This window comes from Salvelinus alpinus, chromosome 27 (assembly GCF_045679555.1).
Source record: "Salvelinus alpinus chromosome 27, SLU_Salpinus.1, whole genome shotgun sequence".
In the NCBI taxonomy this organism is placed as follows: Eukaryota; Metazoa; Chordata; class Actinopteri; order Salmoniformes; family Salmonidae; genus Salvelinus; species Salvelinus alpinus.
Genome location: NC_092112.1, coordinates 33,281,453 through 33,305,497, shown reverse-complemented (window position 1 = coordinate 33,305,497; position 24,045 = coordinate 33,281,453). Strand labels below are relative to the sequence as shown.

Here is a 24,045-nt window from a genome sequence, read left to right as displayed (position 1 = left end):
GCTGCTAGCTAGCTAACTAAACACACGGTTTAGCTAAGTGAATTAAATATCATCAGCTAGTTAGCTAATAGGTAGTTATTTGATGTCATCATTGTAAATGATAAACAGTCTCTAAATGCATTTGTAGATAACAGCCATCTAAAAGGGTGAGATTGCAGCTCCAGCTGTCAGTAAAGTGAGGGTGTAGGCTACAGGATACCCTTACAAAAAAAGTTGCAGTCAGAGCGCAGTATAATTGCAGTATGCTGCAAATACTGCATACAAAACAACTTTTTTACTGCAGTAATTTTGCATTGTAACTGCAGTTAATAATTGCATTTATTCTGCAATTACTGCGCCCAAAATGCCACAGTCGACTGCAGTTTCAAAACTACAATCTTTTTTTGTATGGGTAAGGCAGGTCATTTTGTGGGAGGACATTATGAAAAGATTCTCCAGTTACAGTCCCTAGAGGGGAAAACTTTGAGTACGGAGAGATACAGTAATAGCAACATAATATTTCAGTGTTATCTAATTTTAGTATAATGAAGCCTGTTTCTGTGACGTTTTCTGATATGGAAAGCTGTGACAACCTGTTTGCAGATGAAGAGAGTGGTCCCAATAGATGTCTCAAGAGACTACGGGTATATCCTATATGCCATTGGTTATATGTATAGGCCTACCTATGTAAGCAAATGTTGTATACAAAACAAATACAGTTAATCACACACAATTGGAGCAGGCCAACCCTGCTGGAGGTCTGCTGGGTGTGCAGGGTTCTGTTTTAGCCCAGCAATAACACACCTAATTCAACTTATTAAAACTTACTTATGAGTGTGCTATTGCTGGGCTGGAATAGAAGTCTGTTCACCAAGTAGATCAGGGATCAATGGAGCAAGGTTGGCCACAGCTGGTATGGACTTTTTGATGAAATGATGCCTACATGTTATTTCTCAAATATATATTGTTGTTTAGACTAAGATATGTTATCATCTTTACATAAAAGTTAGCTTATTTGTACATTTTGAAGTGATGAAGTGTTGATTCTTTGAAGTGAAGTGTTTAAACTAATCAGATCACAATCCTGCAATAAAGAGGGGAAGGAGTTCTGTCTCTAATGTATGTGTTTCTAAAATAAACACTTCATTTTTGTCTAGTTGTAAGATCTCCAATCTGTTTTATTTGATTGTCACCCTCTCTCAGTATTAAGATATGTGAATCCATTTTACAGCTTTTCATAATAGCATACATTGCCAATGCAGCCATAGATCTACAGTATTATGGCATTACTGGGCATCTGTCATCGGAAGCAGAGAATAGCTAAACTCACAGTCTAAATGTTGAGCTATAGGTTCTCGATTTAAAATAACACCAGTAGACAATGCATTTGCGGCAAACCATATGCAGCACATGTTGACATACAAAATTGTTTAGTGCAAAGCCAACCCTTGTAAATGAAGTACGGGTAGCTTAGCTGTTAAGAGCGTTGGGCCAGTTACCGAAAGGCCGTTAGTCGGCTCGTTGATTCGAACTACGTGAAAAAAATCTGTGGATGTGCCCTTGAGCAAGTCACTTAACCCTAATTGCTCCTGCAAGTCGCTCAGGATAAGAGCCTCTGCTAAATGATTGAAATATATAAAAGAATATATATAAAATAAGGAGATAACGCTACAGGAGATTAGCATTACAGATGACATTATGAGGTTCATCTTATTTTAGCAATGTTGCTTGCAAAAAGGTTGCACTTGTTCCCCATAGACAACACATGGTTTCTCTATGTATCACTGACCCTGGATAAACTACCGACTGGGCTAACACAGTTAAACTTTTAGTTAAATAATATTCTGTTTATATAAAATTTTTGTTGGCCTTATAATCATGAGAGATATTGAACTAGCTAGTAGCTAGTTATACCTACAGTTGAAGTCAGAAGTTTACATACACCGTAGCCAAATATATTTAAACTAAATTTTTCACAATTCCTGACATTTAATCCTAGTAAAAATTCCCTGTCTTAGGTCACTTAGGATCACCACTCTATTTTTAAAATGTGAATTGTCAGAACAATAGTAGAGAGAATGATTTATTTCAGCTTTTATTTCTTTCATCACATTCCCAGTGGGTCAGAAGTTTACATACACAATTAGTATTTGGTAGCATTGCCTTTAAATTGTTTAACTTGGGTCAAATGTTTTGGGTAGCCTTCCACAATAAGTTGGGTGAATTTTGGCCCATTCCTCCTGACAGAGCTGGTGTAACTGAGTCAGGTTTGTAGGCCTCCTTGCGCGCACAAGCTTTTTCAGTTCTGCACACACATTTTCTATAAGATTAAGGTCAGGGCTTTGTGATGGCCACTCCAATACCTTGACTTTGTCATCCTTAAGCCATTTTGCCACAACTTTGTAAGTATGCTTGGGGCCAATTTGCGACCAAGCTTTAACTTCCTGACGGATGTCTTGAGATGTTGCTTTAATATATCCACATAATTGTCCTTCCTCATGATGCTATCTATTTTGCGAAGTGCACCAGTCCCTCCTGTAGCAATGCACCCCCCACAACATTATGCTGCAACCCCCGGGCTTGTGTTCTTCGGCTTGCAAACCTCCCCCTTTTTCCTCCAAACATAACGATGGTCATTATGGCCAGAGGACATTTCTCTAAAAAGTACGATATTTGTCCCCATGTGCAGTTGCAAACCGTAGTCTGGCTTGTTTTAATGGCAGTTTTGGAGCAGTGGCTTCTGCCTTGCTGAGCGGCCTTTCAGGTTATTTCGATATAGGACTTTACTGTGGCTATAGATACTTTTGTACCTGTTTCCTCCAGCATCTTCACAAGGTCCTGTGCTGTTGTTCTGGGATTGATTGCTTGCTCCCAAGGATGAACCAGACTTGTGGAGGTCTACAATTTATTTTCTGAGGTCTTGGCTGATTTCTTTTGATTTTCCCATGATATCAAGCAAAGAGGCACTGAGTTTGAAGGTAGGCCTTGAAATACATCCACAGGTACACCTCCAATTGCCTCAAATGATGTCAGAAGCTTCTGATAGGCTAATTAACGCCATGACATCATTTTCTGGAATTTTCCAAGCTGTTTAAAGGCAGTCAACTTAGTGTATGTAAACTTCTGACCCACTTGAATTGTGATTCAAGTGAAGTGAAATAATCTGTCTGTAAACAATAGTTGGAAAAATTACTTGTGTCATGCACAAAGTAGATGTCCTAACCGACTTGCCAAAACTATAGTTTGTTAATAAACAAGAAATTTGTGGAATGGTTGAAAAACGAGTTTTAATGACTCCAACCTAAGTGTATGTAAACTTCCGACTTCAAGTGTAGGTAGCTTACAAGTAGTGATTGGAGGAGGAAACAGATAGTTACATATCGGGATATTATTGTTGACAATATATCGTTTTAGCAATATCACAATATTATTTCTGCACTAGTAGGCACCATAACTCCAGTATTTTTCCTCCATAGCTTGTTCTCCATCTTCTTTTCAAATATGGAGCCAATTTGTTTTCAGCACTTATTTCCATGACTGATCAAAACTTGTTCTCATGACTCTCTCTCCGCAGCAGACATGTGGCGAGCAATATGTTTGGAACATCAAATCGCAATAAAAATCACAGCATCGAATCGCAATACATATAGAATTTTGAGAACCGCAATACATATCATATCGTCAATTCCCAGCCCTAGTGTGCACCCATGACTCCAAAAATGACTGTTCTCCTAAATTCCTTCACTTTAAGCAAACATTAACACTGCATTACTTGACATGCTATAGAGATTCATTACAAGCAAAGTCAGCCAGATATTAAAATTCCAATGCAGAGAGACAATAGTCTATCCTTTCCACACTCCCAGAAGACTTAAAAAGGGGGTTGCTTGTTGTCACAATGTCTTCTTGACATATTTCATAGGGTTTTATTAATATAGTTTTTGGCAAATGACCACTTTAAGCAAGGCCATAACTATAAGATTAGTGCAAATAGTAGGGAAGGGTTGGGAGGGACATTAGTGTCCTAACATGCTTGGTCAGGTGGGTGTCATCCAGGCAGTGTCTGTTTGTTTGTCCTGGTCAAAGGGCCTATGAAGGGAGAGGGCAAAAAGGGAAGAGAAAGAAAACAGGTGGGGTCAGGGGGAATCCTTGGAGCTTTGAACTGGACCCTTAGAAAAGCTCATAAATTACTAATTTGAATCCCAAACAACATATGGTCACCGTTCATGCAACTATTGAGCACTATTTCAAAGCAATTCTGTGTACAATACATATGACTGCCCCCTCTCATTGAAGCCATAGAAGTTCAAGACCTACTGCGGTGCTGCAGGTATTGTTAGCAGAAAACAGGATCCCCATTATAGTGAAGGGAAAAATGTAAATCTTTGTGTAAATAAATAAAAAATGTGCGAAGACAATCAAGGTGCCAATAACTGCGTCTAATACACCAGACGTATGTCCTTGAACAGCTTCTTAAAAATCGCTCACAGAAGTTATAAGGATCATTTAGTTAGCCTGCAGTACCCGGTCGGCCTTCAACTAGAGTTACTCAGTGAGAGGGGCCAGCACTGAGATAGCCTGCAACGTCACTTCCTGGAGTAGCTCAAGCTGTGCATGTTATGTCTCCATGAGACACCATCTTATCCTGCAATGTAGTTTCAAACTGCAGAATCCTCACGATGCCTCAGTTGCCTTGACAACGCCAGCTGGGTGACTAGTTAAAGCTTTGTGTATTATTTAAAATATTATATTCCACATATTTCCTTCTCTTTAATCCTCCGTTTGTTGTCATTTGTGGGGAGAAAAGTTATTTTCTTCCAAATTCGCCAGCCAAAATCAAACACAGCTTTTAAGGATTCAAAGCAAATTGGATTTGAGAGAGCGCCCACTCCCTAAGCAGAGGCCACGCCTACATTTTGGCTTAAAAACTAGTAAAGGTCTAATTCTCTGTCATATCTCACACTAAAGTATGGATGTTTAGTATCTTACCTTAAATGTTTTGATGGAGTTTTAAAAATAACCCCAAAATGGATAGATGTACTGTCTGGATGGACTGATGAGTTCTAGGAACTGCCATGACAACCAGCTAGGGGATCCCACTCTCATACATACACACTGCTTAACATTACAGACTGATGGGGCAGGGGAGGGGAGGTGAGGAGAGGGATGGAAACCAGAGGAAGGGCTGCACACACATTGGGACACAGGAGTCTGCACCACCATTCTCAACTGTTAGTTTCAATCCCTTTCACTATCTCGCCATGTTACATCTACGTTAAGGCATTAAGTTGAACTATTTGTTCCTTGGATTTGCTGCATCTCCTATGGGCATGTTGATAAAGCAAAGCAAAATTAATTGAGAGAGACCATATGAAGAGTGGAAAATAGCATGCCTGGGAGAGAGACCGCTTGAAGAGACTTCTCTTTTCAAGGTGACTTTCCATTTCATTGACCTCCTTATCTGCACTGCCCCCCCCCCCCCCACCCCCCGATAAAAATGTATGCCAGCTCATCTCCCTCGCACACGCACACACACAGCTCTGCTCAAAGGCTGCATACTCTGATACAGAAAACTGTTGAGGGAGGTTGGAGCATTTTTGTCCCACCGCCTCAGCACATCTCTAGACGAAGCTTGTCATTACGGGGCATTCCCCCGCATGCAGAGAGGACAGATCTCTACATTACGAACTGCCCAAGGCACCCCCCCTCTCAACAAACCGCCACCTCCCAATTAATTATACAAGCAGTCACACCTCCCAGCGAGTGGAATAACACACTGAGTGAGATAACCAACTGAAGGGTTAACAGTCCATCAAGGCCTATACCCCTCGCAGAGGTAACAATCACATGCAGGCATCACACCATCCTATCGGCAGAGATAGCAGACAGAGATACCATTTCTCTCACTTCATTACGGGGTAGAATGGTGGGATATCAAATTCAGCATTTTCTTACCCCCTATTGAAGTGAGTGAGAGTTGCTGTATCCCCTTTAAGAGTCCACGTTGCTGCAGTATCCAGTTTTGCACACGCACATTACTACAGAGCTGCTTCCATCACAGCTTACCAGCGAAAGACTGTTTCTGGGAGCTATCAGTATCCAGGTAACACACTGATTGGATCTCAGCACATGATTTAAAAAGCCTCAAGTGACAAAATTCCCCAAGGGCTGTCCACAATGAAAGGGAGGAAGAATATAGGCCAGCTCTGGTTGGATGTATTCCCAGAGCCCGGTTTGTGGGAGGTTAACAGCACACAGCAAAAGAAGACGTTCCTGATCTTCCCCCAGCCGGCCGGCAAATGCAGCCTCTCCCTACTATTCCTGAGAATTTGCAAAAACAAATGGTCCATCCCTGCCTCGCTACGTCATAATGTCTCTCCCTCCCCTCTCTCGCTCTGTTCCACCAGCATGCTGTGGGTGCTGAGGGTAAAGTCACAGATGTTACTGGCTTTAGACCACACCCCTTTTCAACAGCCAGAACCATTATAGGACTCAGGCAGTTTAACCCCCTTGTGGTTTGCTAAAGTGTTTAGGGTTTGTTTAGAGAAGGGTTGTGAGAAAACGAAGGTGTGAGCCTGTGTGTGTGTGTCTGAGAGTGTGAGCAAGAGAGAGAACTGAGTGTCAGTGGGGGAGTAAATAAAAATAGCAATAGATAATGTTGCTAAATAATGTGGATGGGTATTTACGTACACTACTGGTCAAAAGTTTTAGAACACCTACTCATTCAAGGGTTTTTATTTTATTTTTACTATTTTCTACATTGTAGAATAATAGTGAAGACATAAAAACCATGAAATAACATATGGAATAACCAAAAATGTGTCACACAAATCCAAATATATCTTATATTTGAGAATCTTCAAAGTAGCCACCCTTCGCCTTGATGACAGCTTTGCACACTCTTGGCATTCTCTCAACCAGCTTCATGAGGTAGTCACCTGGAATGCATTTCAATTAGGTGTGCCTTCCTAAAAAGTTAAGGAAAGAAATTCCACAAATTAATGTGTTTGAGCCAATCAGTTGTGTTGTGACAAGGTTGGGGGGGGGGGGGGGGGGGGGGGCTATACAGAAGATAGCCCTATTTGGTAAAAGACCAAGGGAAGAACAGCTCAAATAAGCAAAGAGAAATGACAGCCCATCATTAGTTTAAGATATGAAGGTCAGTCAATACGGAAAATGTCAAGAACTTTGAAAGTTTCTTCAAGTGCAGTTGCAAAAACCATCAAGCGCTATGATGAAACGGGCTCTTATGAGGACCGCCACAGGAATGGAAGACCCAGAGTTACCTCTGCTGCATAAGATACGTTCATTACAGTTACCAGCCTCGGAAATTGCAGCCCAAATAAATGCTTCACAGAGTTCAAGTAAGACACATCTCAACATCAACTGTTCAGAGGAGACGGTGTGAATCAGGCCTTCATGTTAAAATTTCTGCAAAGAAACCACCATGAAGATGAGACTTGCTTGGGCTAAGAAACACGAGCAATGGACATTAGACCGGTGGAAATTTGTCCTTTGGTCTGGAGTCCAAATTGGAGATTTTTTGGTTCCAACCGCTGTGTCTTTGTGAGACGCGGTATGGGTGAACGGAGGATCTATGCTTGTATATTTCCCACCGTAAAGCACAGAAGAGGTGGTGTGGGGGTGCTTTGCTGGTGACACTGTCTGTGATTTATTTAGAATTCAAGCCACACTTAACCAGCAAGGCTACCACAGTATTCTGCAGCGATATGCCATCCCATTTGGTTTGGGTTTAGTGCGACTATCATTTGTTTTTCAACAGAACAGTTGAAAAACCTCCAGGCCTCCAGGCTTACCTCCAGGCTGTGTAAGGGTTATTTGACCAAGGAGAGTGATGGAATGCTGCATCAGATGACCTGGCCTCCACAATCCCCCGACCTCAACCAAATTGAGATGGTTTTGGATGAGACAGCAGTGTCAGACAGCAGAGTGAAGGACAAGCAGCCAATGAGTGCTCAGCATATGTCGGAACTCCTTCAAGACTGTTGTTAAAGCATTCCAAGTGAAGCTGGTTGAGAGAATGCCAAGAGTGTGCAAAGCTGTCATCAAGGCAAAGGGTAGCTACTTTGAAGAATCTCAAATATAAAATATATTTGGATTTGTTCAACACATGTTTACTTACTACATGATTCCACATGTGTTACTTCATAGTTTTGATGTAGTCACTATTATTCTACAATGTAAAAAATAGTAAAAATAAAGAAAAACCCTTGAAAGTACCAACATGGACCAAAATGTGCCATAAAATCTTAAGACATGTAAAACTTGTCGTAGGTGTTCTAAAACTTTTGACCGGTAGTGTATATGGGTTCATTACACACACACACACACACACACACACACACACACACGCTAGCTGAACCCTTCCTCTACAGAGGTTCCTTCTGTAGACAGGTTGTCGTTTTAATTAAGCGTAAACATGCTTTTGGCATGTCAAAAAGTGACCCTGGGACCAAAAATGTCTCCCTCTTAAGAACAGAACAAAATGGCAAAGAAAACTATTATCAAATCAAATGTATTTATATAGCTCTTCTTACATCAGCTGATATCTCAAAGTGCTGTACAGAAACCCAGCCTAAAACCTCAAACAGCAAGCAATGCCGGTGTAGAAGCACATTTACCATAAGCACAATTCCAGCGGTATGGATAGAGCCAAAATTAACATTTTAGGTTTCACTGTTCAAATACATATGGTGGGGACTGTACATGTGCCTATACAACCAACCTATTTTCTGCACTTTTCTTCATTACCCAGTCAACTTTATAAAAAACAGTTTGGGACAGCTGTGAGTCGCAAAACAAGCTTTGTGAGCCTGCTCCTACCCCCCAAAAATATGATAAACTAAAAAGTGTTGTTTGACACTTGGCATCAATAGAGAAAAAAATTTAATAATACAATTTCCTACATACCCTGTCATAAAAAGAGAGCAACTCAACAATATATACAAAGTATGTGGACACCCCTCCAAATTAGTGAATTCGGCTATTTCAGCCACACCCGTTGCTGATAGGTGTATAAAATCAAGCACACAACCATGTAATCTCTATAGACAAACATTGGCAGTAGAATGGCCTTACTAAAGAGCTCAGTGACATTCAACGTGGCACCGTCATAGGATGCCACCTTTCCAACAAGTTAGTTCGTCAAATTTCTGCCCTCCTAGAGCTGCCCCGGTCAACTGTAAGTGCGGTTATTGTGTAGTGGAAACATCTGAGCAACAACGGCTAGGCCGCAAAGTGGTAGGCCACACAAGCTCACAGAACGTGACCTGCTTCAGGTCATGGCGTGTGCGTCTTCCGTGGATCTGTCAGGGTGGTACGCAAATTGGAGATGGTTGAGTATGTCGGTGGAGGAACGGGAGTACGCTTGAGGCGGAATGTACACAGCCATGGCAATAATCCCTGTGTACTCTCTCGGAAGGTGAATAGGAAGACATTTTATGAATAAGTATTTCAAGTTGGCGGAGCAGAAACTCGCAAGTTCCTGTACGTTTCCCGTGTCGCACCGTGTTGTAGAGCCCACCACATTTGCCAGAGAGAGCCCGCTTCCTTTCCGCTCAAACAACTAAAACCCGCTGGTTGTATATAATCCATCTGAAAGCCAAGTCTCAGAAAAACAGAGTATGTTGCAGGATCTGATGTCCCTCTGGTAGGAGATCCTCGCTCTGAGTTCATCAAATTTGTTCATTAATGATTGAACATTGGCGGGTAGTATGCTTGGTAATGGAGGACTAAAACCCTGCCACATATGCCTCTCTGTCGGTGTCTTCACTTCCTACTCTCCGGTAGGACTCCCAAGAAGCTCGGCACCTCGCCAAAGAAGCTAGTCCATTGTTCTGCCGTCTCAGGGAATTTGGGGAGGTCAGGTGGACGGTAAGTACCCAGCAATTAGTATTCAAAAGTTCTACCCGGGTGTGTGTAGTAATGCACAAAACAAACTGATTAAGAAAATTCAAGAAAAACACTAGAAAATAAAAAAATAAGTTTAAACCTGCAATGAGGTGGTGTTTGCTTGGTTGCGCCTAGGACATTAACAATGAACTCATCATTTCATCTGGTTGGCAAGAATGTGTATGGAGTGTATGGTTGATGAAACGGTGAAGCATGTGTTGATATATTGTTGTAAGTACCAGTATGTGGAAGAGGGGAAAAGATTGATGTTGGATGAGGGTTTGTTAGAAGTTATTTTCTAAGCAGTACAAGATTAGGTGGGAGGTTTATGTTTGTTTCTTTATTCATTTAGTCTGTAAGAGGTTATTGATGACACACTCCAGTAAAGTTGGTAGCGGCATGCACCTCTAACGTTTGTTTGTTGGACGCCATTATACCATAACGTTTGAATATCGTCGTAAGAGATTGGATTACTACACCAGTGTTAAATGTCCAAACTGAAATAGCTATTATGTTAAGGTAAGAATTATTGAAGGTAAAAAGTTGCTTTGTTTGTTGAAACGGTCGCTGGGCAGTGACCGCTAACGTTAGTTAAAACAGACCAAAGGGGGTCAGTTAGCTGACAGACCTTGTTTGCCTTTTTCTGCAGATCATTCTATTTGTTTCTAGCTAGCTAATGTTAGCTAAGTAACGTTTAAACATTGATTGCTAGCTAGCTAACTATTTCATAAGATATATTGCCAGCAGCATACCACCCTGCATACCACTGCTGGCTTGCTTCTGAAGCTAAGCAGGGTTGGTCCTGGTCAGTCCCTGGATGGGAGACCAGATGCTGCTGGAAGTGGTGTTGGAGGGCCAGTAGGAGGCACTCTTTCCTCTGGTCTAAACAAAGATCCCAATGCCCCAGGGCAGTGATTGGGGACACTGCTCTGTGTAGGGTGCTGTCTTTCGGATGGGACGTTAAACGGGTGTCCTGACTCTCTGAGGTCATTAAAGATCCCATGGCACTTATCGTAAGAGTAGGGGTGTTAACCCCGGTGTCCTGGCTAAATTCCCAATCTGGCCCTCAACCATCATGGTCACCTAATAATCCCCAGTGTACAATTGGCTCATTCATCCCCCTCCTCTCCCCTGTAACTATTCCCCAGGTCGTTGCTGCAAATGAGAACGTGTTCTCAGTCAACTTACCTGGTAAAATAACGGTAAAATTAAAAAAAATATACCCCCCTCATAAGATACACAGTTAGCTAGTTTGATAGGGCCTTGTAACCAAACAAGTCATTGTATTCCCTTTTAATCTATGTTGACGTTGTAGTGCGCTAGATAACATTACTTAAATTAGCGAACGGTGCCATTATATCGCCGATATTGGCGGACACTACTGTTAGCTAGTTAGTAGCCTCTAAAAGTTATGACGTTTGCTACCTAGCCAGTTATTTATGAATAAGAGAAATACTAATATCACTACAAGATGGAGGGAGTGTTAAAACATGTGTAGTAACATAATTAATGAAATTACAGTTAACAACATGTACGCTTAATCCAGTATAACCTTATGTATAATACAAGAGACAATTATACAGCACAGAGTCATATCTTAAGTGTAAAAATAAAAAGGACTCAATAATTCATATCTACTGGGAGTGCTACATAGTCCAAAAGTTGGTCGTCAGAAGTTTTACAATGTAAGTTTACTTTCAATCCGTATATCTGCATATTTCAAAACATGGCATGAGGGTGCGGTGAGATACCCAATGGGGCGGAACATACTTTTCTCATCAATGATTTAAAGAAACCTTAGTCTTAAACTGGAAATCAAACAAACCTCCATCACTATGACAGTCGACGAATCAAATGTATTATTTTGAATGTTGAAAAGGTGTGGGCTACGGAGAAAACTGTTGCGCCAGACAATGTGAAGATTTAAATTTACCGGCCATTTGAGAAATTTACCGGACACATATGAATTGGGTGCATAACCCATTAGGACGCCCACCTACGGTGTTCAGAATTACAGAAACTTAGATTATGGTAATTCATTTTAACAGAAAATGAAAGTCCTGTAAGAAGCAGCCAATAAAACATCATTATCAAATATTTGCCAAAATACAATTAGTGGGAAAACACGAAATAGCGCTCCTGTTGAGTGCTTTTCCATATAAACTCAGCAAAAAAAGAAATGTCCCTTTTTCAGGACCCTGTCTTTCAAAGATAATTTGTAAAAATCCAAATAACTTCACAGATCTTCATTGTAAAGGGTTTAAACACTGTTCCCCATGCTTGTCAATGAACCATAAACAATTAATGAACAAGCACCTGTGGAATGGTCATTAAGACACTAACAGCTTACAGAAGGTAGGCAATTAAGGTCACAGTTATGAAAACTTAGGACACTAAAGAGGCCTTTCTACTGACTCTGAAAAACACCAAAAGAAAGATGCCCAGGATCCCTGCTCATCTGCGTGAATGTGCCTTAGGTATGCTGCAAGGAGGAAGGAGGACTGCAGATGTGGCCAGGGCAATAAATTGCAATGACCATACTGTGAGACGCCTAAGACAGCACTACAGGGAGACAGGACTGACAGCTGATCGTACTCGCAGTGGCAGACCACATGTAACAACACCTGCACAGGTACATCTGAACCTGCGGGACAAAAAGACAAATTCTTCAAGCTATGAAATTGGTTGTTAATCATTGCCAGACAACCATTTTCAGGTGTCACGCCCTGACCTGAGAGCCTTTTTATTTCTCTATTTGGTTAGGTCAGGGTGTGATTTGGGTGGGCATTCTAGTTATCTATTTCTTTGTTAGCCGGGTATTGGTTAGGTCAGGGTGTGATTTGGGTGGGCATTCTAGTTATCTATTTCTTTGTTAGCCGGGTATGGTTCCCAATCAGAGGCAGCTGTCTATCATTGTCTCTGATTGGGAATCATACTTAGGCAGCCTGTTTTCCACCCTAGTTTGTGGGATCTTGTTTTTTTGCACAGTAGCTGTTTAGCCCTGCAGAACTTTACGTTTGTTTATTTTTTGTTGTTTTGTCGGTGTTTCAGTAATAAATATCATTAACACTCTCCACGCTGGTCTCATTCATTCAACGACGGACGTAACATCAGGTCTTGCCACAGATCAGAGATCATCAACTAGATTCAGCCGCGGGACGATTTTTTCCTTGAGAGGGGCCGGAACAAAATTAGAAGACCGGCATCCCAAAGTCGCATCTTCACTGTTGACATTGAGACTGGTGTTTTGCGGGTAGTATTTAATGAAGTTGCCAGTTGAGGACTTGAGGTGTTCCTCAACGTAGCTTATCTGAAAAATCTTTACAGCTCTCTCCCTTTTGATAACCACTCCGCATGAAAGAAAAAAAAGAAGAAAAAAAGATAAAAGTCATTCTCTGATCTGGTGGAAACATCATAAAATAGGACTACCGGATTACTTCTTATCTCTTGTGCAAATAGCCTGCAGCTTTGTATGTCTGTCCAGAGCTCACTGGCGCATGAAACTGCGGGCCCAGAATATTTTATGCAACTTTGCGAGCACGAGCTTCAGGGCTGGACCAAGTTAATACCATGTTTCAAGTTCCTTGCAGACAGGCCATGGGTAGCCAATGTGATTTATAGGATATTTATTTTTAATTCTGATATTTTCTACCTGCGGGCAGCAATGTTTTTTTATTTGTTGGCTTTAATGTTTTGTTTCCCTCAATCTACACACAATACCAAATAATGACTAAGCAAAACCAGGTTTTTAGAAATTCCTTATTTAAATAAGTATTGAGACCCTTTGTAACGTGACTCGAAATTGAGCTCATGTGCATCCTGTTTCCATTGATCATCCTTCAGATGTTTCCACAACTTGAAGTCCACCTGTCGCAAATTCAATTGATTGGACATGATTTGGAAAGGCATACACCTGTCTATATAAAAAGGTCCCACAGTTGACAGTGGATGTAAGAGCAAAAATCAAGCCATGAGGTCAAAGGAATTGTCTGTAGAGAAGAGACAGAATTGTGTTGAGGTACAGATGTGGGGAAGGGTACCAAAACATTTCTGCAGCGTTGAAGGTCCCCAAGAACACAGTGGCCTCCATCATTCTTAAATGGATGAAGTTTGGAACCACCAAGACTCTTCCTAGAGCTGGCTGTCTGGCCAAACTGAGCAATCGGAGGAGAAGGGTCTTGGTCAGGGAGGTGACCAAGATTCTGATGGTCACTCTGACAGCGCTCTAGAGTTCCTCTATGGAGATGGGAGAACCTTCCAGAAGGACAACCATCTCTGGCCAGATGGAAGCCACTCAGTAAAAAGTCACACAATAGCCCGCTTGGAGTTTGCCAAAAGGCACCTAAAGGACTCTGACCAGGAAGAATTGGATTCTCTGATCTGATGAAGCCAAGGTTGAACTCTTTGGCCTGAATTCCAAGCGTCATGTCTGGAGGAAACCTGGCACCATCCCTACGGTGAAGCATGGTGGTGGCAGCATCATGCTGCGGGGATGTTTTTCAGCGGCAGGGACTGGGAGACTAGTCAGGATCGAGGGAAATATGAACGGAGCAAAGTACAGAGAGCTCCTTGATGAAAACCTGCTCCAGAGCGCTCAGGACCGCAGACTGTGGTGAAAGTTCACCTTCCAACAGGACAACGACCCTAAGCACACAGCCAAGAAAATGCAGGAATGACTTAGGGACAAGTCTCTGAATGTCCTTGAGGGGCCCAGCCAGAGCCCGGACTTGAACCTGATCGAACATCTCTGGAGAGACCTGGAAATAGCTGTGCAGTGATGCTCCCCATCCAACCTGACAGCTTGAGAGGATCTGCAGAGAAGAATGGTAGAAACTCCCCAAATACCAGTGTGCCCAGCTTGTAGCGTCATATCCAAGAAGATTCGAGGCTGTAATCGCTGCCAAAGGTGCTTCAACAAAGTACTGAAGAGGGTCTGAATGCTTATGCAAATGTTATGTTGTTTCTTTATAAATGTGCACATATTTTTTGTAACTTGTTTTTGCTTTGTTATTAGGGGGTATTGTGTGTAGATTGATGAGGAATTTGTTTTATTTAATACATTTTAGAGTACGGCTGTAACGTAACAAAATGTGGAAAAGGTCAAGTGGTCTGAATACTTCTTTGGTATTTTATTAGGATACCCATTAGCTGTTGCAAAAGCAGCAGCTACTCTTCCTGGGGTCCACACAAAACATGAAACATAATACAGAACATCAATAGACAAGAACAGCTGAAGGACAGTACTACATACATTTTTAAAAAGGCACACATAGCCTAGATATCAATGCATACACACAAACTATCTAGGTCAAATAGGGGAGAGGCATTGTGCCGTGAGGTGTTACTTTATCTGGTTTTTCAAACCAGGTTTGCTGTTTATTTGAGCAATATGAGATGGAAGGAAGTTCCATGCAATAAGGGCTTATATAATACTGTGTGCGTTCTTGAATTTGTTTTGGATTTGGGGACTGTGAAAAGACCCCTGGTGGCATGTCTGGTGGGATAAGTATCATTTAATTAACAAGTATTAGGATACTAAAAGAGAAGCAAGAGTCAGAAAGAGATGGACATGGCATAGCACAAACCCTTTGTTTTTATGGTGTATTGAGCATTTGTAGAAATAAGATGGAACCAACAGTAAGGCTGGTCTTCACATTTGTTTATTTGAAGAAACAACAATCTCGTCAGGCCAACACTAGTCACAATGCAGAGGGATGAGCTCTGCATTAAGCCGCAGCTAGCAGCATTCTAGTCTAGAGCAGAGGTTACATCATTTACAGCAGGATACAGATATTCTCCAAGGAACGTACTTATATTCATCAAAATGTGTCCAACACAGAATACCTTTCTAATTAACAAATGTCCATAATGTAGGGTCTTCTATTGGAACTAACATGTAATTGACCCCAAACTCAAGCAGCCTACATTGTTTTCCTTTGTTCATCACCATTCTAGTTGTGCTAGTAGCAATATAGTTATGTAACCGATGTACCTAAAGCAAAGGGCATGTGTTGAACCAATGGATAACACAAGGAGTTATCTTGTTCTGGGATGCCGCCTCTAAAAAGGTCCGACTGCAGCTGGAATAACACACAGGTCCGGTTCCATGGAGAGCGGACCAGACTCTCTCTGGGCTTCTGCTCTATAGTGTGAGGGGCAACTAATGATCCGGCAGGGGGATAAAGTTCCATTGAGTAAAGTCTGATATGTGCCCTGCCTCTGAAGCAAGTACACCTAACCACTAAACTATGTGGGGGTGTGCATCATGTGTGGGGGTTCTACATAAAAGCCCAGTTGTCCCATTCCAAACCAAAAGGAGTGGTGAATTCAGGGATGGGCCGTACCCACAAATTCCATCAATGCAGCCCCCCTAATTTGGGACCATCGTGATCACAAATTAAAAGCTTGGCGTAGAGAGGGTTGCGTTAAGAGGGGTGGGGCCTTGTAATTGCCGCCTTGCATCACTCCGGACACCCCACGAGGGGCCTTGCCACGCATTGTGTCCTGTAATATACCCTGAATGCCACTGAACAACTGGAGCTGTGAAAAAAAGGCCCGCTATCTAGCCAAGGCAAAGAGAACTGCTTTTTAAATCTGGGATCCAAAATAAAAGGAGAGAAAAGCAACTGCTCCTCCTGTTCGTGGTCAAAATAGCATTTTATTCCATGCAGCTGTCTTTTGAACTTCAAAAGAAAGATAAAGTGAGAATGGGAAAGAGGGAGAGATTGCGAGTGGGAAATATGAGTAGAAGAGAGGGGAGGGAGCTTGTGTGTTTAACTTTCAGAGGATCCCGGTCTATTTGCATTGGTGGCCACCTCAAAAGGTTTTAGGCTTTCCTGATTGTCCTCTCCAACTCAGAGGACAGCCTTAGCAAAATCTGAATTCTGCTATCCGATATTGGGACGTGAAATACTTTCCAGTTGAACTGCTTAATCTAAATAATTAACAAGGTTGTTATTGAATTTGTTCTCAATGACTTACCTGGCTAAATAAAGGATGAAATTAAAATCAAATCAATGAACCAATTCTAAGCTGGCAAGGTACATCAACCACACAAAACATACTTAGTGTCTGTCTGGCTCGCACATTAAGTTTCAAAAGAGACGTCCTTCCATGGGAGCTTTGCTTGATGTGTTGTGCGTGTTGTGCATTAAGGAATTCCAAACTTTTAATGGGAGAAAGGAAAGAGCAAGGCAAAGGGCTGCAGCTGTTGGGGAACGTGCTTGCACTGGATTTATGGAATTTGGGGGTTAACAGTTCTGGTTTAGGGCCTAACTTGTTGATCCCCCCCAGATGTGCCTCAATGCTATGAAGAGCTCAAGCAACCATTGCTGATTCGTGGAGAGAATGAGAGAGGGCAGACAAAGAGACTATCATAACATGTACTTGATCCTCAGCCAGATCTCAATTAAGAATTAAAAATGGGAATTTTGGCCTATGCATATTCTGAGAGATATTAAGCAATAAGGCCGAGCAGGTGTGGTATATGGCCAATATACCACGGCTAAGGGCTGTTCTTAAGCACAACGCAATGCGGAGTACTTGATACAGCCCTTAGCCGTGGTATATTGGCCATATATCACAAACCCCAGAGGTGCCTTATTGCTATTATAAACTGGTTACCAAAGTAATTAGAGTAGTAAAAATAAATGGTTTTGTTATACCCGTGGTATACGGTCTGATATACCTCAGCTGTCAGCCAATCAGCATTCAGGGCTTGAACACACCCAGTATATAATCAACTATTGGCCATAGTAGAAAACTGATCTAATGGCATGACTCCTTTTTTGACTAGCCAGACATGGGCTATCAAAATTGTACTTTAGGAGGCTAAAACAATATGGCTGTATACATGTCATGTGATGATAAAACAAGTTTCTGGGTGTAAAAGCTCACTGACGTAGAGTGACCACTGGTTGATGCTGTCTCGATGGCCTCTTGGCTTGACCACTTAATACCATCATGCAAATGCTCTCTGTGTTACAATTCCTACTCTAACATGCTGAGCTCACCACTCGCGTCGAGTGCACGAGCATTGCAAAAAACATGAACACATACATGTTATTCAATCCTGGCACCCACACTGCTCGCGGGCATCTGCGTAGCAAGGTGCTAAAATAGAAATTGGTTCTATTTGTGACGCTCAACGCGCTGCATGTCCGGCCTCTCCCATCTCCTCATTGGTTTTTAGCAGTATATACCCACGTGGGTGATTGGAAAATGAACTAAGGTCCACACTCCGGTAGGATGTGGTAATGCTGTAAAGTTGGTTGCCAACCGCCATATAAAGTCCAAAGAAGAAAAAGAAGCCTTAAGGATGGAGGAAAGATGACGAGAAACTAATTCAGTTTACCGTTTTATCTGTGGATTAATTGTCGGAGTTGAGGAACTTGTGCATTTCAGGTAAAATAACAACCCAATGTTTATATACCAGGACAAATTAGCTAGCAACAGCAAGCTAGCTAGCTAAATTGCCATAAATGTTAAATGCTTTTTGACCTGTCCCAAAATTAATATAATTGGTTCACAGTTTGTTTTGATATTTCAACCTGCGTGTCCTGATCGCTTCTGGTGTGGGGGGACAAAATCAAATGTGTGCGCGTCCGGTTTGGTCAGAATGTCACACACACAAACAAACATGTCCTGCACCAGAGGACAGACGCCTCACGTTGTGCCTCTGTTTTAACAACACGTCTGGCACGATTGTAGTTGAAAGGTTAAAGCGGGTGAGGGGACAGGGTGAAAAAAAAACACATACACTACCGTTCAAAAGTTTGGGGTCACTTAGAAATGTACTTGTTTTTAAAAAAAAAATTTTTTTTTGTCCATTAAAATAACATCAACTTGATCAGAAACACAGTGTAGACATTGTTAATGTTGTGAATGACTATTGTAGCTGGAAACAGCTGATCTTTTAACGGAATATCTAAATTTTTCAGCAACCATCACTCCTGTGTTTCAATGGCACGTTGTGTTAGCTAATCCAAATGTATCATTTTAAAAAGGCTAATTGATCATTAGAAATCCCATTTGCAATTATGTTAGCACAGCTGAAAACTGTTGTGCTGATTTAAAGAAGCAATAAAACTGCCCTTCTTTCGACTAGTTGAGTATCTGGAGCAACAGCATTTGTGGGTTCGATTACAGGCTCAAAATGGCCAGAAACAAAGTACTTTCTTCTGAAACTCATCAGCCTATTCTTGTTCTGAGAAATGAAGGCTATTCCATGTGAGAAATTGCCAAGAAACTGAAGATCTCGTACAACGCTGTGTACTACTCCCTTCACAGAACAGCACAAACTGTCTCTAACCAGAATAGAAAGAGGACTGGGAGGCCCCGGTACACAACTGAGCCAGAGGACAAGTACAATAAGTGTGTCTAGTTTGAGAAACAGACGCCTCACAACTCCTGAACTGGCAGCTTGATTAAATAGTACCCGCAAAACACCAGTCTCAATGTCAACAGTGAAGAGGCGACTCCGGGATGCTGTCCATTGTCTGTGTTCTTTTGCCCATCTAAATCTTTTATTTTTATTGGCCAGTCTGAGATATTGCTTTTTCTTTGCAACTCTGCCTAGAAGGCCAGCATCCCGGAGTCGCCTCTCCACTGTTGACATTGAGACTGGTGTTTTGCGGGTACTATTTAATCAAGCTGTTTATCGGGTCATTTCAGCATGCTTTGACACCCACCATCTCAGATGGTTTCTGCAGTTAGAAACAATTTCAGAACAAACAAGATAAGAATTCCTGTATCATTATTTTGTTTAACTATAATTTCATTGTTTAAGTTCATTGATTGCACCCATATTGCCAATTTTAATTGATTGGATTCATATAATATTAAATATAGTACCCAACATCCGGGGGATGATTTAACAAGCACATTCGCAAAAAAAGCACTGTCGTTGCACCAATGTGTACCTAACCATAAACATCAATGCCTTTAAAAACAATACACAGAAGTATATATTTTTTTAAACCTGCATATTTAGTTAAGAAATTCATGTTAGCAGGCAATATTAACTAGGGAAATTGTGTCACCTCTCTTGCGTTCATTGCACACAGAGTCAGGGTATATGCAACAGTTAGGGCCGTCTGGTTCGTTGCGAACTAATTTGCCAGAATTTTACATAATTATGACATAAAATTGAAGGTTGTGCAATGTAACAGCAATATTTAGACTTAGGGTTGCTGCCCATTTGATAAAATACGGAACGGTTCCGTATTTCACTGAAAGAATAAACGTTTTGTTTTCTAAATGATAGAAACCTCAGGAGGCTGCAGAAATTCGGCTTGTCACCAAAAGCACTCACAAACTTCTACAGATGCACAATCGAGAGCATCCTGTCGGGCTGTATCACCGCCTGGTACGGCAACTGCTCCGCCCACAACCGTAAGGCTCTCCAGAGGGTAGTGAGGTCTGCAGAACGCATCACCGGGGGCAAACTACCTGCCCTCCAGGACACCTACACCACCCGATGTCACAGGAAGGCCATAAAGATCATCAAGGACAACAACCACCCAAGCCACTGCCTGTTCACCCCGCTATCATCCAGAAGGCGAGGTCAGTACAGGTGCATCAAAGCAGGGACCGAGAGACTGAAAAACAGCTTCTATCTCAAGGCCATCAGACTGTTAAACAGCCACCACTAACATTTAGCGGCCGCTGCCAACATACTGACTCAACTCCAGCCACTTTAAAAATGGGAATTGATGGAAATTATGTAAAAATGTACCACTAGCCACTTTAAACAATGCCACTTAATATAATGTTTACATACCCTACATTACCCATCTCATATGTATATACTGTACTCTATATCATCTACTGCATCTTGCCATCTTTATGTAATACATGTACCACTAGCCACTTTAAACTATGCCACTTTATGTTTACATACCCTACAGTACTCATCTCATATGTATATACCGTACTCTATACCATCTACTGCATCTTGCCTATGCCGTTCTGTACCACCACTCATTCATATATCTTTATGTACATATTCTTTATCCCTTTACACTTGTGTGTGTATAAGGTAGTAGTTGTGGAATTGTTAGGTTAGATTACTTGTTGGTTATTACTGCATTGTCGGAACTAGAAGCACAAGCATTTCGCTACACTCGCATTAACATCTGCTAACCATGTGTATGTGACTAATAAAATTTGATTTGATTTGATTTAGTTTCCGGATTTGACCATATTAATGACCAACGGCTCGTATTTCTGTGTTTATTATATTATAATTAAGTCTATGATTTGATAGAGCAGTCTGACTGAGCAGTGGTAGGCAGCAGCAGGCTCGTAAGCATTCATTCAAACTTTACTGCGTTTGCCAGCAGCTCTTAGCAACGCTTGCGTCACAGCACTGTTTATGACTTCAAGCCTATCAACTCCCGAGATTAGGCTGGCAATACTAAAGTGTCTATAAGAACATTGAATAGTCAAAGGTATATGAAATACAAATGGTATAGAGAGAAATAGTCGACGTGTCATAATTCCTATAATATATACACTGCTCAAAAAAATAAAGGGAACACTTAAACAACACAATGTAACTCCAAGTCAATCACACTTCTGTGAAATCAAACTGTCCACTTAGGAAGCAACACTGATTGACAATAAATTTCACATGCTGTTGTGCAAATGGAATAGACAAAAGGTGGAAATTATAGGCAATTAGCAAGACACCCCCAATAAAGGAGTGATTCTGCAAGTGGTGACCACAGACCACTTCTCAGTTCCTATGCTTCCTGGCTGATGTTTTGGTCACTTTTGAATGCTGGCGGTGCTCTCACTCTAGTGGTAGCATGAGACGGAGTCTACAACCCACACAAGTGGCTCAGGTAGTGCAGCTCATCCAGGATGGCACATCAATGCGAGCTGTGGCAAGAAGGTTTGCTGTGTCTGTCAGCGTAGTGTCCAGAGCATGGAGGCGCTACCAGGAGACAGGCCAGTGGAGGAGGCCGTAGGAGGGCAACAACCCAGCAGCAGGACCGCTACCTCCGCCTTTGTGCAAGGAGGAGCACTGCCAGAGCCCTGCAAAATGACCTCCAGCAGGCCACAAATGTGCATGTGTCTGCTCAAACGGTCAGAAACAGACTCCATGAGGGTGGTATGAGGGCCCGACATCCACAGGTGGGGGTTGTGCTTACAGCCCAACACCGTGCAGGACGTTTGGCATTTGCCAGAGAACACCAAGATTGGCAAATTCGCCACTGGTGCCCTGTGCTCTTCACAGATGAAAGCAGGTTCACACTGAGCACATGAGCACATGTGACAGACGTGACAGAGTCTGGAGACGCCGTGGAGAACGTTCTGCTGCCTGCAACATCCTCCAGCATGACCGGTTTGGCGGTGGGTCAGTCATGATGTGGGGTGGCATTTCTTTGTGGGGCCGCACAGCCCTCCATGTGCTCGCCAGAGGTAGCCTGACTGCCATTAGGTACCGAGATGAGATCCTCATGCTGACACATGCACATTTGTGGCCTGCTGGAGGTAATTTCCGGTATCGGCGTTGAAAAATCATAAATCGGTCGACCTCTACTTTCAAGTGATATCCTCTGGGTCCACATTGTACATTTTGTTGTATATGTCGGTTACCCAAAATAAATTCAATTCAATACTGTGTACTAATTTAGAACATACTGTTTAGTAAAAACAAATACACTAAGCAACAAATATCAGCATACTAGGATCATCCTACTGCGAATGTGTCATCTTATGCTCAATTCTGTTGATTCCCACCTTTGTTCATTTTGGTACAGCGCGTCCCGTCAGCTGCTTATCAGCTATTGTCAAACGCACGTGAGTCTCGAAAGACGATTCTCTACCTCAAAAGTGTGCAGTAAATTATACTAGATGAAAAGCCAAAATGACATCCTGGCATTTAAAGCATACAAAATGTTTGAAATTTCACATTCAGTACATTAAAACGCTTTTTTGCATACCCAAAAGAGGTACTATTTAGAACGCAAGTACGGGTATTGCGACTCGACCATTGTCCTCATTCAGTTATAGAAGCTCACTCAGGCTCAACAACATATCAGAACAAGAGTTTGTTGTCTGCAAGGTAGGTCACCATTTTGCTTGACAGCAGTGCAAAGCAGGTAATGCTCCTCCAAACAGTTACAGACAATCCCCTGCTGACAACAGTCTGCTCGCCTCAACCAATTCCCTGACCTGCTGGAGACTACCATTGTGTTTGGTTTCTAAGGAAACACTCGTCAGAATGGACAGCACGTGTCAATTGTTGGTTCTTCTTCTCTAAATAACATGACAAAAAACAAATGGAGTAAAGGCTAAATGCCCTCAGACTAGTTGTAGGAAAGGCTAGGAAACCTAACAGTCTGATAATCTGAGAAGTAGTATGAAATATCGCTGACGCAGCCCAGATCAACTGAAAGTTCTGGCACCATGAAAGCATCTCTTTCCATGTAATCCCAGTTTAACCTGAATACAGTCTAAATTCCATAGCATCCTACCCAAGGCCTTCTGCAGACAGCCAATATCTGCACTCCATCCTTTAGCTACAATTGTGTGACCTGGAGACAGACTTCGAAGGGTCTTCCTAGTTATGAAATGCATACACCAAGCCCCTTATCATCCCCATGGTCTTGTCACGGCTTCACTGGAGCCAGCTGACCCCCACTACTCTTTGTTTGCGCTGGGTGTTAGTGGTGCACGCCCTCTCCTCATCGCCAGGGCTCTGCAAGCTGTTCATTTGTGAATTATTTGTTCATTACCATGGTAATCTAGGCCTTGGTTCCGCTTCTGGCTTCTCTCTGGCAGAGCAACTGTCGCTTGGGGACAAAGTGACACTTAAAACAGGCCATCGTTTGACACAGACTGCAGTGGAGAGGGAGTTGCTGCAACCCTCTTAAAAGGGGAATTTCAATAAAATATTTGTTTGTGCTTATAACCCTAAAATTGAATGGTTGTGTCAATAGCGCTACATTGCTAGACTGTTGGAGTCACCCTGATCTCTCTAGCGAAGGCCCTCTGCATTCCAGTTGTCACTTAAACATATAAACATTTAATTTTACATTAACCTGTTCGGGAAGCCCAGTCAAATATGAGATGAGCTTTACAGACAGTTTACACACGGAAACGGCATTGTTTCCAAATCTGCATATTTGAGCACTCAACAGGGAT

General features: G+C 42.1%; 1 protein-coding gene across 4 annotated transcripts in view; it reads right to left on the bottom strand.

Annotated features, from left to right (window-relative positions):
• Window positions 1-24,045, bottom strand: part of LOC139556432 (disheveled-associated activator of morphogenesis 1-like) — a 122,363-nt gene that overhangs the window by 75,435 nt on the left and 22,883 nt on the right. The window contains exon 1 of one of the 4 annotated variants that reach the window (XM_071370376.1): window positions 5,935-6,279. The exons of 2 other annotated variants lie outside the window; for them this stretch is intronic. The gene's annotated coding sequence lies outside the window, so the exon portion shown is untranslated. Of the gene's footprint in view, window positions 1-5,934; window positions 6,280-24,045 lie in introns of those variants that run through there. One more of the 4 variants, XM_071370377.1, reaches the window with a different exon arrangement.